The sequence below is a fragment of the Onychostruthus taczanowskii genome, unplaced genomic scaffold (assembly GCF_017590055.1).
Source record: "Onychostruthus taczanowskii isolate IOZ18803 unplaced genomic scaffold, ASM1759005v1 scaffold86, whole genome shotgun sequence".
In the NCBI taxonomy this organism is placed as follows: domain Eukaryota; kingdom Metazoa; phylum Chordata; class Aves; order Passeriformes; family Passeridae; genus Onychostruthus; species Onychostruthus taczanowskii.
The window spans coordinates 3,049,016-3,064,946 of NW_024506552.1; positions in this window are offsets into that span (position 1 = coordinate 3,049,016).

Here is a 15,931-nt window from a genome sequence, read left to right on the forward strand (position 1 = left end):
GCCGGGATGGAGCCGCCTCCCGCCGCCTCCCGCCGCTTCCCGGGCGGAGCCGGTACAACCCGACAGGGGCCTAAAGGAATGAAAAGAAGCCGAGGGGGGTGTGTTGTTTTTTTTTTTCCTCTCCCCCCCCCACACCCCAAATCGGGCAGGGAGAGCAGTTCTTTGTTCTGTAATCCCAGTAAAAGTGCCAGCCATTCGCCCCGCCGCTAATCCCAACCCCGCGCAACGGCCGCATCCATTGGCTGCCCTTTACACACGGGATTAACCAGCCCGAAAACGGGGAGGGGGGGCTTGTGGAGGCGGGGGCGAGCTCTGCCAAGTCCTTTCACGCCGCGCCGGGGACGCGCCGAGACGAACCGGGCCACGCGGGCGCGTCCCCGGCGCGGCCGGTTCTGGGGTGCCGTGGGTGCGTGTCGCCACCTGTTGGTGCTGGCACGGCTGGCTTTGGCGTGGTGTCGTGTGGATTGGCACCTCTTGGCACGGCTTGATCCGTCGGGACATGGCATGGCACAGAATCATAGCATCGCGTCGTGGTTTGGGTTGGAAGGGAGCTCAAAGACCATCTTGTTCCAAGCCCCCTGCCGTGGGCAGGGACACCTTTCGTTGTCCCAGGTTGTTCCACGTCCCATCCAACCTGGCCTTGAACACTTCTAGAGATGGGGCAGCCACAGCTTCTCTGGGCAACCTGAGCCAGGTTGCCCTCACAGGGAAGAAATTCTTCCCTGCCCTCTTGGCAGTGTGAAGCCATTCCCCTTTGTCCTTTCTTTCAAGCCCTTGTTCAAAATCCCTCTCCAGCTCTCATGGAGCCCCTTTAGGCACTGGAAAGGTCTGTAAGTTCTCTAGGATCTCCCCAGAGCTCTCTCTTCTCCAGGCTGAACAACCCCAGCTCTCTCAGCCTGCCTTCATTAGCAGAGGTGATTCAGAGGCACAGTTCAGGTCTGCAGAGCCTGGCCCTGCACGGCTCAGCTCAGCACAGCCTGGCCCTGCACGGCTCAGCTCAGCACAGCCTGGCCCTGCACAGCATAGCCTGGCATGGGGAAAGCAGCCCACTGGGAGTGAGACATGCTTCTCTGAGTTCCTTGCTGCGTGTTGACGAATGGCAAATTAAAATGAATGAAAAACTACTAAAAATACCTCGACTCTATTTTAACCTCTGAAGTTTTAGAAGCACTGACACTTTTCCCTGGAAGTATGTGTTAGGCAGCTGCTCCATTATCTGCCCTCTCCAGGGCCATGGGGAGAAGAAAATATTTTAAGAGGAAACACTCTTTTTCCAGTTTCTGGAGGAGCATAGAAGGGGGTTTTTCTGTGCTGCTGAGCAACATGCATGTACCCAGCACCTCGTGTCATTCCCCATGTCTTCAAGTCTCAAACTCATTGCACTCGTAGCCATAGCCACAGAGGCCCAGCAAATCCCAGTAGGTTTCCAGTAGGAATATTCAGGGCAAGACAGATCCCACTGGGGTGGTCAGAGCTGGTCCCTAATTCGTACCTGTGGTGCCTGGGACTGTGAATGGTGCATGAGAACACACTAGCTGACAAATTAAATGACAGATCTTACTGTGAAGAAAGAAATCAGGGCATCTTTTGGCTAATTAACTTTAAGCCAGCACCTTACCAGAAAAACAACCACCCAGCAAAATTAATTTAACTGGGTCACCAAGAACAGTATGAGGGAGCTGCCTGCACAGAACAGTCACATTTCCATGTCCTGCTTTTGCTGGTGCCCTCCAACACTTCCCCAGTACCCTGCCCGCCTAAGCTTGTGGCCCTGAGCGGGGAAATATGCATGATTAATAAAAAGAGGGTGGAAAAAAGTGTATTTTGATGCAACATCCCTGTGCTGTGGCTGTGCACATCCCTTGCTCTGTGCCCTCAGAGCACTGTGGCCCCACAGTGCCCATGACAGCAGACAGAGGCTTGGGTAGCTTGGAGCTCCTGCCTGCAGCCATACTTGAGTCAGGGTAATGCCAGCATTTATAGGGAGCATTTACAGATCAGTCAAAGGAACATGACTGTGTCTGTATTGGGAGAATTAAGCATCCCCCAGCATGTGTTCAACTCATCCCCACTGCAAATAGGCTGCAGGCAACACTTTTCAATCCTTTGAAAGGATGCTGCCCCTCAGACCTTGGCAAAAAGAGAGTCCAAGGTTCTTTGGCCAAAGACAAGCAGCTGGCTTGCTCTAATAGCCCAGGGAACTTTTTTGCCCTTTGCTTTCTTGCAGCAGAGCTGGTCCCAAGTCTGGGACCCGAATGCTGAGCATTGTGAGATGGCTCTGTAACAGCTGGCTTGGGGTCTCATTTTTCTCCTCACCATTGGAGACCATGAACTGAAATGAGGTTGGGGACCCATGGGTACCACCTTTGGTCACCAGTGCATGAAGAGGGAGCTCAGTCCCAATAGCTCCCAGCAGAGCCTACTCCTACCTGAGCAGGAGTATGAGAGCTAGGGACAGGAGAGGCCAAAATAATCCTGACATTTAGAGAAGAAGCCGGGGAAGATGGTGGGAGGGAGAGCAGGGCCACTTGAGGAGATCTCCTGGGGCTGTTGCCAGTTGGGGCTGGCAGGGAGGAGTTCAGGGAGGAGGTGGACTACCTGGTGGGAGTACAAATGTTCCACAGATGTTCCACTGAAACTGAATCCACTCAGGTAGCTCAGCCTCCCATGCTCTGGGGATGCTCATGCTGATGAAAAGGAGACCTGGGCCAGCTGGGGGACAGCTGCTATGGCTCAAATGTACTCTTGCATCTCTTTCCCATCAAGGAATAAACCTGTCACAGCAGGGTAAAAGTGAGGGCAGAATGTTTTATTTGGGGACCAAAAGAGCCACACAAAGCCATCCAGTGTGAGAGGGATGGTTTAATCTGCTCTATCTCAGCAATAAAGAACTTCCTTGTCACAGTGCCAACAAAAGAAAAGGCAACATCACCAGGAAACAATCCTATCTGCAGAACTCCTTTTTTATATAATTTGTTAATTAATGACTGCTGGGCATCACAAGGATTGTTATTTTCTCTGATATGCTGATTTCTTCTGTCTCCGTGGAATTGGAGATCACAAAAATAAAATTTAAAAAGGAGAAAAGCTGCTTCTTCAGAAGCGGGAACAGGGGAAAAGTTTTAGTAAAGTCAGGAGAAATTTAATTGAAAGAATGAGTATATTTCTTCTTCCTGAAGGGGTATTGTGTTCTTTTGCTATAGCAAATTGCTGGTTAAAGCGACCAAGACAAAACAAAATGGTTTTTAAATTATAGATCAAAGAGCAGGAAGTTTCTGGAAGCCTACCCCCACCTCATATTCCCAGGCAGGTCTCTGGTGAGCAGTGTGGCTGCAGGGGGCTGGCATCACCCAGAGTAGTGCTGGGAGATGCAAAAACCACATGAGGAAAAGCCTAGAGGAGAAAATACTGGGATCTGCATAACTGGGTGGGAGGCTTTGTTGATGGGGAAAGAGCTTCTCCAGCCATCATTTTCACTTGGAGGAGCAAGATTTTGCACTCAGAAATTGACCACCAGGTTTGGGGCTGTATTTCTAGCAAGTCTGTCCTGTCTCAAACCAGATCCCACAAGGAGAACCATGCTTCAAGGCAACCCAGTGTAGTGTTAATTCTTTTGCAAGGTATTTGCTACTGAGTGAAAATCAACAAGGATTCCCTGCAAAACCCAAGCTGATATTTGTGGATCCCAAATATATTTGTAGAAAGACCAGGAAAATGCCCACCCTCTCTCCATTCCCTGCCCACCGGGGCTCAGTAATGCCTTACACTATTTGCTGTGCTGACCTGCACCTCCCACACCTCATTGCCCACCAAGTGCCCACAGCCCTGCTGCTTTTCAAAGCTGAATGCTCAAAAGGTTTGCTCCAGTGCAACAACAACAACAAAAAAGGCTATTCTAGCTGTCTTGTGGTCCATTGAATTATTTCCATGCTATGGAGAGGCAGTGAAGTGCTACTGAGCCAGAGCCTGTGAACAGTGTCCTGGAGAGCAGAGCAGGGAGATTTCCACGTTCTGACTTCCCCCATCCTTCTGACCCTCATGTCATCTGGCAGAAGTAAAGGGCCCTTTCCTAAGCTGATCTGATTCCACTGGGGTTGGTTTTGGCTCAGGAGTTCAGGGGATGAAGAATCCTGCACACACCCACCTAAGTACCAGCAAAATCCCAAGGGGACCCAACAACCCAGTCCTTGGTTCTGGGTTCCCCTCTGCAGACTTCAGGCATTGTAAAGGGACAGGTGAGGTCCAACCCTTGGAAATCTCACTCTGTGAGGTGGAAAGGCAGGCATCAGGGTTATCCACACACCATGTTTTGGCTGAGAGCATCACCTCCTCCTGACAGCAAGGGTCTAGGGGGTGTGCCTGCCTGCGCCCTGCCCAAGGTCAGGCTGTTATTCATCCATTTTTAATCAAATCTGCAGCTGAGGTTACAGCCTCAGCCTCAGCACTGCAGAATTTTGCACTGTGGCTCCAGCTTTGCCTCTTGTCACCTTTCCCGTGGGACTGCAGCCCCAGTAAAGCTCCTTGCTCTCCCCTTCAAAGATGCTTTCAGCCCTGGATTACAACCCCCTGGCACTTCACCTGGCTAAGCCATCACCACTGAAGGCCCACACCCCATTCCATGCTGGGAATGAGCTGAGGGTGTCAGTTCTCTGTCAGTTCTCTGGGTCTTGGTGCTGGTGCCCCACTGGTGCTGCTGGCCTGGCACAGCCCCCCCAGTGCAGATGGGGCTCCCACCCACTCGTGCCCTTGGAGCACTGATGCCAAGGGCAGGAGGCATTGACATTCCCCCAGGGTTTGCACAGTGCAAAAGTAAACTTAACAATGTTATCCACTGATCTGGTAATTAATACCCTGGATTCTTTTTATTGGAATGAGCAAGGGCCAGAACATGCTGGGGGTTTTAATTAAGAGATGGGCTGGAGTAGCACTTGCTCCCAGTTTTCCCTGGAAGGGGCTGTGCTGGGTGGGGGGTTGAAGTCTGGTCTGCATGGGGTGTCCAGTGCCCCATGTTGGGTGCCACTGGAGTGGTCCCAGCCCTGCACCCACCATACCAACCCATACATCTGCTCTTCCTACCCATGCTCTACATCTTAGTGCCATGCCAGACCCCACTGGGTCTTTTTTTAAGTGAAATGCTCTCAAGATCTTTAAATATTAGGCACAAAATGTTTTTCCTGTGCTGTTCTCTGCTCTGCAGCACCCATCCAGGGCAGGGAGCAGGCAGGAATGCTCTACTCGGCAGAACCAAGGATGCCAGGGTCGTTTTGCTCCAAAACTGCTGTATCTGTAGTTGATCCCGCTGCTATTTTTAATACAGATGCCTTATTGAGATTCAAATGAATGTTTCAAATCCTTGCTCCTTTGCATAATTCTTTTTAATTAACACTTCAAAGGTTTGAACACAAGATCCATACTATTTCCCTAACGAAGTTGACTGAGCCTCCTTTCCCCCTAAGCTTCCTCAACACATTTCTGAGAGAGAAAGTCAGGGTTGGGGCTGTCTCCTGTGTCCCCTCGGCAGGGGCATGATGGCATTTGTGATCAGCCTCTGCAGAAACAGAAGCTAAAGGAGTAGAGGGGATCGATGGCTGCAGTGGCTACCATCACTCAGTCCTGCCACCAGCTTGACATACACTGAGCAGCCTGAGCTTGGCACAGAAATCGTGATGTTTGAAGTCAAAATGGTCAAGCTCACTGCTCCACCATCCCCTGCCCCAGCCCCAAGTGGTGCTCTGACACATCTTCACCCCACATCAAATAAAACTTCCCCAAAAGGAGCATCCATCTCCAGGGTCACTTTTTGGTCACATTTTCAACCTTTCTGGCACTCAGAAGACCCAGAGGCACCTTTCTTCCTTCTTAAATTGTACTTTGAAAATAAACCCTGGGATTGTCATACAATTGCATTCACTAGGAAGAGCTGTAGCTTTTCCTCAGCTATTCCAAGAGCTGGGAATGATAAAAGGTCCCAAGTGTGTAACAGAGACATAGGCACAAAAGAAACAGCCCAGGTTCCCATCCCACTTTTCCCCCCACTGCTGTACTCACAGGGTCTCCCTTTCTTGAGTGGGAGCATCCTCACTTTGCAGGATTGGGACTCCAAGGAACAGCATGGTTTAACACATAGGAAAATAAGCTTCAGCTTCAATTTCTGCAAGTGCAGAAATGATTAGACACAACAAATGGTATAATTAACAGGATTTAATAAGATACTGTCCCTGACATGCAAAGGAAGTGGGCCTTTGTTCATCTACAAAAGACATTAATTTGCAAATACTCTCAATAATAATTTTTTGTTATTTAGACTGATATTTTGAAAGTCTCCAATAAAATTAGAAATCTGGACTAAGCATTCCGGTTGCCTTTCCAAGTGCAGGAATCCAGCTTTGATGTTCTTCTTGATAACATCTTTTTAGAGCCTTGACTGCATCAAATTAAATTCTGATTAGCCTGATAGTGCAGTACAACTTCCAAATGTATTCAGGTAACTTTCTTCTGGAATGAAATAAGCTATTTTGACAAGGATGCTTGCTAGGCAGCAAAGAGATGGAGAGGAAAGAGCCGTGCCAGGGATGCAGCACATCCCCAGCCTCAATTTCAGTCCTGAGCATGCTAGGCTGTGGTGCCCCAGCAAGCCAGGCCATTGGCACTTGGGGCTGTGGCAGGGAGGGGGGACACAGGCAGACTCTGCAAAAGCCAAATTACACCTTTGGTGGTTCACAAATCTCCCAGCACCAGAGCCCAGGGCCATTTGGCCCTTCTAGAGGGGACATCCCAAAAGGACATGCCCTGGGGTGGTGGGTCCTCAGAGCATGGACCACGGCTGGCCACAGGATTTGTGTTAATACAGGACAGACACATCCATGCAAAGATATCACCTCTGCATGCAGAAATGTCACTTCATGTCTCTTCCCTACCTCAGTCCTGGTAAACACAGCCTTAAATTACTGCTGCAGCTGTGGGCACAGGCACAGCATCCCAAGGATGTCCAGGTGATGCCCAAGGCACAGGCTGGATCCCTGTGCAATCCTCACCCAGTCCATTAGCAGTAGTGCTCTCCCTGGCCCAAGCTTCACTCCATGTCTGGATGTTAGGATGAAAATAAAGTGCAAATATTATTGTTGGCAGAGATTATTAGCTCCCCCACTGTGATTTAGGCATCTTTAAACTTCATGTTTTATTAATCCTCACTATACAATTAACGGCATCAAAATGTGATGTCTGCAAACAAAGGGATGCACTGCAGCATTATCTCTGTAATATACAGGACTTGGCCACTTGATTGTAAATATGCACGTTAAGGCATTATATAGTGGAGTTACACAAAAGATGGAGCTAGAGTCACCTGCCCTGAGCAGGGATGTGGTTCAGGTGGCCTTTGCTTCCTGCCCATGCGTATTTCCCCCAGGGGAGGGCTGGCTCGATGGAAAACTCGCTGTTTTCTTCCAGCTGTACTGGATAACGCCTCCTGTGCCCAAAACCTGTCTTTTCAGATTGAGTGTTCCTCACTACAGATTGAGTGGCTGTAAAAGGGGACTTTCTTGTTGACCTGGAAGCTGGTGTGGGGACAGCTCAACAGCTGCTGCTGGAGCTATCCTCTCCCTCAGCAGCCAAGATGGGATGATGGAGCAGAGGGTCACAAACCTCCTTGAAGCCACTGTTCAGGGATGGGCTTTGTTAAGATCCGGTAAGTGCCAGATGCCTCTGCCCAAATTAAGCTGCAAACAAGACCATATGTGAAAGTCATTAATATGGATTTTATGTAACAATAAATGTAGGTAAAAAACAGAAAAGAGAGCTGGGAAAGAAAGTGGGGAGTGAAGTAGAAGACAGTGTACATCAAGCAGAAAACAGTCACCACACATGGACCTTGCAGCATCTGTTCTTCTTCACCCTGGGCTTCACTGCCCATCTGCAGCACCTTAGTACCTCATGTGACTGGGCAGCAGATGCCTCTGAAAAACAAGATGAATGTAACACCTTCATAAACCCCCTTCCCCACACTAGCATTGCCTGAGCCCCATGGACTTTCTGCAGCTGAAGATTTCTTCCAAGCTAACTTCAAATAAATTATTCTCCTTCCAGCTGCTGGAGGACAGTGAAACCCATGGAAGCAGCCAGTGCCTTCAGCACCCAGTGTAGAAATAAGTGCACCAGGGACCAGCTGTTCTTGCTCAGATATTTTAGATGCTGAGACCTTGCACTGCACAGGGTTCAGGAGCTGCTGGAGAAATGGAAAGTCTCAAGTTTTTTATTCTCGACAGAAATTTCTGCCCATCATGAAAAAAGAAAATGGGAGGATATCACACATCACACTGCACAGACCCTGTTACAGCTTTGGAATAAGTCTGCAATGGCCAGTTTTCAGGGTGTTATTGTTAGTCAACTGTAATTTTCTTGGGGTCTCACTCTGGAATCAATCCATGACCTGCAAACCTCACCAACTATTTGAAAAGAGTTTAAAATTTCCAGGTCATTCTGATAGTAGAGAATTTTATTTGAAGTCCAGTGAGAGGAGGAGCCAGGAAACAAAGAATAAAGCATCCAGTTTTTTCCCCATATCCTAAGACAGCTGGCAGTGCATTTCTGTAAAGGATTTACAACCCATGGACATAAAAAACACAACAGGAGGAGATGGGTGTTTTGTTCCACTTCCTTTCTTAATTCACCTGCTTGCCCGTCTCTTACGCAAACTAGATATTTCACCTGTTTCTTTTGTGCATGCACAGCCATTCTCCACTTAGGGGTGGGGACTGAGCATGACTCTCAAGGCAGAGCAGGAAGTTGGCTCAGAACAGCACTGCCCCACCTCTGCAGGATCCTCACTTTCCATCAGAACTTTCCTGTTTTAACAGTCGGAATATTTGAGATAAAACATGTTCAGGCCTGGTTGTCTGCAGTCCTGGAGCACATTGCTTAGGATTGCATCCAGACGGTTCTGGAATATTTCCAGTGAGGGAGACTCCACATCCTCTTCTGAGCAACCTGCTCAGTGCTTGGTGGCTCCCACAGTAGAGAAGTTCTGCCTCACGTGCAGGTGTAACTTCATGTGCATTGATTTCTGCCCATTGCCTGTTTTCTTATTGCTCAGCACCATCAAGCAGAAGCAGACTCGATTCATCCTCTTTCCTTATCAAGAAAAACTTGCTCAAGATTAATTTCCTCCTCATCTTTGTTCTTTTTTTTTTTTTAATAATGGCTGTTTTCCAATGCCATTTGCAGACAGAATTGTGATAAATTCCTGTTGTGAATACACAGATTTCAATGGAAATCTATTCACAGTCTATTTCACAGTAAAGTAACTGAATCCAAACAGAAGGGAAGGAAAAACATCCCAAAAGCTACCACTACTGCAGCCAAAAGTAGGAGAGGTGCCCTCATGCATTTTGTTTCTAATGACAAATAACTTTGAAATAAACTAATCACAAAAGTGTTTAAAGTTTTTTATAGAGGGGGAAAGGGCTTGCTTCTGACACCATTTCTTTATGTTTGCAAGTCAGACTAATTAAAGGCCACTCACAGAAGGGAGGATTTCTTAAGGGACAAAAGGATGCAAACAGCAAGGAAAACATGAATGGCACTCCAGTGGGACAGGAATATTTGAGATTGGGAAATACAAACATGTACATTCCTGACCCAGGAAGCTTCAGCACAAAGCCAAAAAGATGTATAGATTTTATTACTAACGTCTTTTTGACAGATATTAGTTTAAACTGTCTGCTATTAAATAGTATTAATTTTATGTTGACTTAGTTTAAATCTAAATTGCAATAAATGTCACTGAACTTTAAATTTTAAATAACACACAACTCAAAAGAAGTCTGTAGTTTCTGTTCTAAAAATATTCTGCTTCCAAACTCTACCAAGTCTTGCTGGCTTGACTAGGGCCCAGGCTCTGAACACAGGTATTCCTCCACCCTTAGCTGGCAAGAACTGAGCCTTCTGGCCAGGCCACGTGTCATTGCAGACACTGGGACCATCCAGAGGGACAAGTGCATCTGGCACGTCTTGGTCACAGGAGCTGCAAGAAACACAACTCTAGAAAAACATGAAAAAAGGAAAAAGGAAGCAGCTGTTGCCCTGTGGTTAAGGATATGAAGTTCTTGATTCTCCTTTGTGCCTCAAGAATTATTTTTGTTCCCATTCAATGGTGTACAAACACTCCAGAGAAGAGAAGAGCTGGACCTGCCTTCTCCAGAGACTCTCTCTGGGTCAGGGCTCAGTCCCACATCTTGCCCTCCCATGGCAGCATCTGTCCTGGGTGTACATCTTACATCACTTGGGGCTGGTGACTTACAGGTTCACAGAGCTGTCAGTGTTATGAATGGATGTGGGGGTTTAGATAAGCCCTTGCCTTTTGTCCAGGCCTCTGGCAGCAGGTAGTAGCTTTAGTGAGGTGGCCAGGTCCCCAAAATCCACTCTTGTTCACAAGTTCTTTAATAATGGCTGATCCAGTCTATTATAGAATGATTGATTGATTTATTTAATAGGCATAAAACTAGCAGACATAAGACATAAAACAAACTAATACTATGCAGGAACAAGGACAAAAAGAGAAACTACTAGTAGATATATACAGTGTGAGGTTAAAGGTACCTATTCGTGTTACAGCTAGTGAAGAAATAACTTAGGATTCAATGTATCTTACCATCCAGTTGTTGGTGCAGCAGACATCAAAATCTTTTCCCTCAATCCCCAGGGAAGTAACCACAGATTTGCATCCAAAGTCCAGGGGGAGGTCTCCCACACTGTCAGGGGCTGTGTGTAGAAGACTTCTGCCTCTGTGATGACCTGTATGTCTCTTATAGTTTGTAAAATAGTGTCTTTTAGTCAAAAATATTTCTTTTATCTCTTCCCACATCTGCTCTCCAGACTCAGGTGTTAATTCTTAGCTGAGTCCTGAGCCCTTTTGGCTCCAGAGATGATCCTTGCTGGCCCTTTCAGCCCCTGGGTTATCTCTTCTATATGCACCAGCCATCTGTGGTAGAGAGGAGGGGAGCATAGACATCCTGCCACAGTCAGCAAGGAGCAAAGAACACGACTGCTTTTCTCCAGAGACCACCTAAACAGGTGATGCTCTGCCAGCAGTCCCAGCTCATGTGCATAGGGCCCTGCTGAGGCTGGGCTGCCTTTTGACCACTGTGCTTACTCTGCAAGGAAAGAACCTCACCCTGAAAGAATCTGTATTCAGTTCATGACATTTTCTGATTCAAGAGGGATTTTAAAACAGAATGATAGAAAGAAGGGAAAAATCCAGCCCCAGCCCTAAGATTTAGTGAAAAAATCCAGGATCTCAAATATATGGAGACAATGCATTTGTGTTCTGTCATCTTTTGTGTGCGAGAAATCCCTGAGTGTATTCTGTTTTGGAGTTGGGGACCACATTTCTCTTCCTCTTTTTGACAAGGAAAGCAGTTTTGGATGCACACATTGAGTGGTTCAGGGTTAGTTAATTAAGCTTGTTTAGTTTAATTGCTTTTGCCAGTACACAGTGCAATCGGCTGGTGGTGTTGAACCACTACAGTGGGGATGTATAAGCTAAGCTGTTGAGCTTTTTGTCCTGGTACCTTTAGTGTCTGAGCTGTCAGTGGTGGGGCTCAGTTTTGGATCCTGATTCTGTGAGACTGAGTATGATGTTTTATTGAGCTGAGAAGGAAAGTACAGAGCACAAGGGTGTGTGGTGCAGTTTAGGGGGTGCAGTTAAAGCTGAAGCCAACAATAGGTTTCTCAGCTGGCACTTTTGTGAGTTAATTTTTTGCCAGATGGTTTCAATTTTATAGTTCAGCTTGGCTAGAGTGAAAGAATTTAATAGTACATATAGCTGGGAAGGTGTTTGTGTTTCTGCTTGAGTGTGATGCAAATGAAAGTTTGCAAATGGAAGGGGAAGGTCAGTGAAAACCTTCTGGCCTGACACTGTTTGAAAGTAGTGACGTTTTCAACTTTGGATCTGCACTTTAGGTGGTTTAGAGATAGTCATGATACATTTACTTTTATTGCAAGAGTAAATTGTGCCATTGTAAAATGTTCATGAATGGTGACACTGTGAAGGTAAAACCCAATAAAAGATTTTTGTCCTGGCACCATTGGTGTGTGAGCAGCTACTGTAGGGATTCAGTTATGGATCCTGGATCTGTGAGACTGAAAGAATGTGATCCTGCACATACTTGGATACCTGGGTAGGAAAGTGAATTATCTCATTGCTGGTGATCCAGTTTGTAGGCTGCAAAAGAAAGCTTAAGTCCAGCATTGGCTTTTTCTTCTGGAGTCTTCTCATTGGACCAGTTGCTGAATGTTCTTAGTTTGTACCTTAGATGCATTATTCTTCTCAGCTTGTCCTGATTCCAGCCAGGACAGGGCTAATTTTTGCAGTAGCTGGAGGGAACATGGCCAGGACCTGGAGGTTATTCTGTACCACCTCATGTCACTGCCAGGAGTTGGGGAAAGGGACTCTCTTTGAGGGAAAATATGGCAGAGTCAGCCATCTGGTATTGTCTATTATAGTTTTTTTCCTCATGTGAATAAATTATTTTCTTATACTCTCTGTCACTAGTATTGCTGCTGTTACTGTCCATTTTCTTATCTCATTGCTGGTTCCAGTAAATTTTTCTTATCTCAACCTGTGATCTTTGCATTTTGTGCCTCCAATTCTCCATCTCACGACAGAGCATAAACAATGGCAGAATGAAGAGAGAAAAACAGGAAGGAAGGGACTTCATAACCCAAAGCTATAATTGGACAATTAACTCCAGTATGCTAATGGAGTAGAACTTATAAAAGTGAGAGACCTTGTGTGTGGTTGTCCATTTTGGGACCATTTTGGGATCACCTGGGGTGCAGCCCTGGCTGGGCTCTTGTGCTGGATCCACGGTGGATCCATTGAAGCCTTTTAATAAATCCCTACTTTATTCTTTAACTCTGCCTAGCCTCTGTTCTAGGTCAGCCTTCACAAGGCATCACCGTGCCAGACCCAGAGCTGGACCTGCACACTGGTTGGAGCAGCAAGATATGACATGGAAGATGGGCAGCTGGGTATGCAGTGGTAACCCCAACCCAGGTAAAAGAAGTCCAGACTTTACTTCTTTACAGCACAGAAAGCAGAATTAGTTACTTTACATCGAGTGCTAAAAGTCACTAAAGGAAAAAGAATAAACATACGGACTGACTTAAAATATGGTTTTGAAATAATACATACCCATGGAGTCATAGGGAAGGAAAAGGGATTGTTATTGGCACAAAGGTCTCCTGTTAAGCACAGAGAAGAAATGTCACCTACAATAGAGTGTACAAAAGCCAAAAGAAGTGGCTGTGATGTGCTGTAAAGCCCATCAGTTTGGAAATTTTTCAGTTAATACAGAGAATCAATTAGCTGACAAAACAGCTAAAGAGATTGCTGAAAAAGATATCTTTGCATGAACATCTAGCAAGGAGTTGAATGTCCTGGAATAAAAACCAAATTATAATAATCAGGACAGGCAGTTAGCTCCACCATTAGAAACTGCAGAAAGAAATAGTAGATGATTGGTGACCTCATGTGGGCAGATAATTGTACCTCCAAACATAATGTAAAATTATGAAAATGGAACTAAAACATCAGGAAACACATTAGGAAATAGAGAATATGGCAATCAGTTTACAAAGGAATTTAGTAAGCACAAAAACTATAGAAATTATTAAGTCCTTTCTTGAAAAATATGTGGTTTGTTTGTAAAATAATCACAAGAAAGGGAGAAGGCCACCTCCAGAACTAGTAAAATTGGAATTCAGCAGGTGATTGTTGGCAAATTGATTCTGAAGAACTGCCCAGGGAGAATTGGGACCGGTACATTTTGGTATTGGTAGATACTTTTTCTGGATAGCCAGAAGTTTTCCCATGTGGCACCTACAAGGCAAGGGAAATCTCAAAAGTTTTGCTGAAATTAATATTTAATAGCACTGGAACAAGCTCTTTTAAGTCTTAAAAGGTACATCATTATCAAGAGATCTTTGGGACTAGACTGACATGTACATGATTTTTCAACCAGGAGATCTAGTGTGCACCAGAAACCTGAATTTTGGACCAATCCAGAAGTGGAAGAGACTGTATGAGGTTCTTCTGTAGTGATAAACTACACTACACTAAAAGTAGAAGGAATCAAGCACTGGGTTCATCACACACAGGTAAAACCACAGATAAGATATCATTGTGAACTGATGGAAAATCCTTTACAAATGAAAATATGTAGGAAACAAGACTAACTAACACTGGGTATTTTTAAAATGTATTTATTGTGGGGGGGATTTGTGTTACTTTTTTTTCAGGGTTCTGTAACAACTTGCTTACCAATATCAACCTCACCAGAAAATTGAGTTCCATGGGGAGTCTTAGTCAGCAATTTGAAAAAAAATATGGGAAGACATGCAGGAAGGAAATAGTACCCATACCAGTTGGACAGGGATAGAAGGGGAATATTCATTATCATGGACACATAAGAACTATACTGTTGAGAATTATAGTATTTCAAAAACAGATCTGGAAATAACCTCTGGAAATATTTATCAGCTGACAGATTGCACTGATACCCCTTGGGGTATGAGGTGTATTGGGGATGTCAAATACCAGAAGTCAGGAATAGCCCTCAAACAGGACAATGGGGATATAGCCAGCAGTAAACAGAAACTTTCCTGTACCCAGTATGACCGGCTTTTGGGAGGAGCTATACCCCCTGCATCCGGCAGAATAAAGAGTGCCTGCTTCTTAATGCTACATTGGTGTCAAGGAGGTGTTTCTTATTTTACCTAATTTTTGGTAACAATATGAGCTGTTACCTACTACCTCCGTCTCTCCAGGGGTTCTTGCTTGGAGGGTTGGTCCTGCAAAACAACACCAAATCGCCCATCTCAGCTGGAGCATGCTGTGTCTTTTTCCGCACAGGAACATTTGTTCCAAGGGATTTTCTGTGCACAGGCATTGCTGCACAGCCCTCACCACCTCTGGATCTCACCCAGGAGGAGACTCAGGCCCACCTTCCTACACAGCTCCCATGTCAAGGCTCCACGGGGTGTGCCTCTGCCCTGCTCTCCCCTGGTGCCTGGGCTTCCCTGTGGGAAAGGCAGGTTCCCTTTTCTGCCAGGGTGAGCCACAGCTTCTGCTGCCTGCTGGGCACAGGACAGCACTGCCATTCCCTGATGCCACATGCCTTGTCCGCCATGGTGGCCTGCTGACCTCCACATGCTGCCACAAGTGGAAACGCAGCAAGAACAGGGCTCTGCCTCAAATGCTCTCCCAGAAGAATCCTCAGCTCTCCGTGTTTTCAGAGCCCAGGTAAAAGGGAGCTCCTGGCACAGCTGCACAGAGCCTGCAGTGAGCCCAGCACAGAATGTGCTGAGGCAGCAGCAGAGAACAGCAGATGGGCGCTTTTGGGGTCGGCAGCGGCTGTAACAGACCACTACACTGAGGCCACTGGCTTTGGAAGGTCTGACAGACCTGCAGTCCCCAAATGGGGGATGTTCACTGCAATCATTGAGTGCTGGATCTGGGCCAGAGCTCAGCTCAATCCCATTTTGAATAGAAACACCTTCCTTGAGATGAAGGTTGTGTGTTTGTGTGAGGCAAAGTTAAAACTTAGGCAAAGAGAGGGAAAATCAGAAGGGCTTGTGCTGTAGATGTAGAGCGTGCAATGACAGAAGAAAGAGGAACATGGCTGCTTACCCCAAAAAAACCCCTCAAGGGTTGATTTTTACAAATGGAAAGTATTTCCTCCTTTGCAGAGCAGCAAAAAGTGTTTTTTATTATCTCAATAATCTTGAAAGCGACAATTGTTTTCCCAGTTCCAGGAAGACGAAGGACAAATTGCTTCCTTACTTTGTTCAGCTTGCTAGCGTTTAGCTCATATTGTTTGAGAGTGAGAAGGTTGAAAATCTCACACCTAAGACTGTCACTCAAGTAGGATTT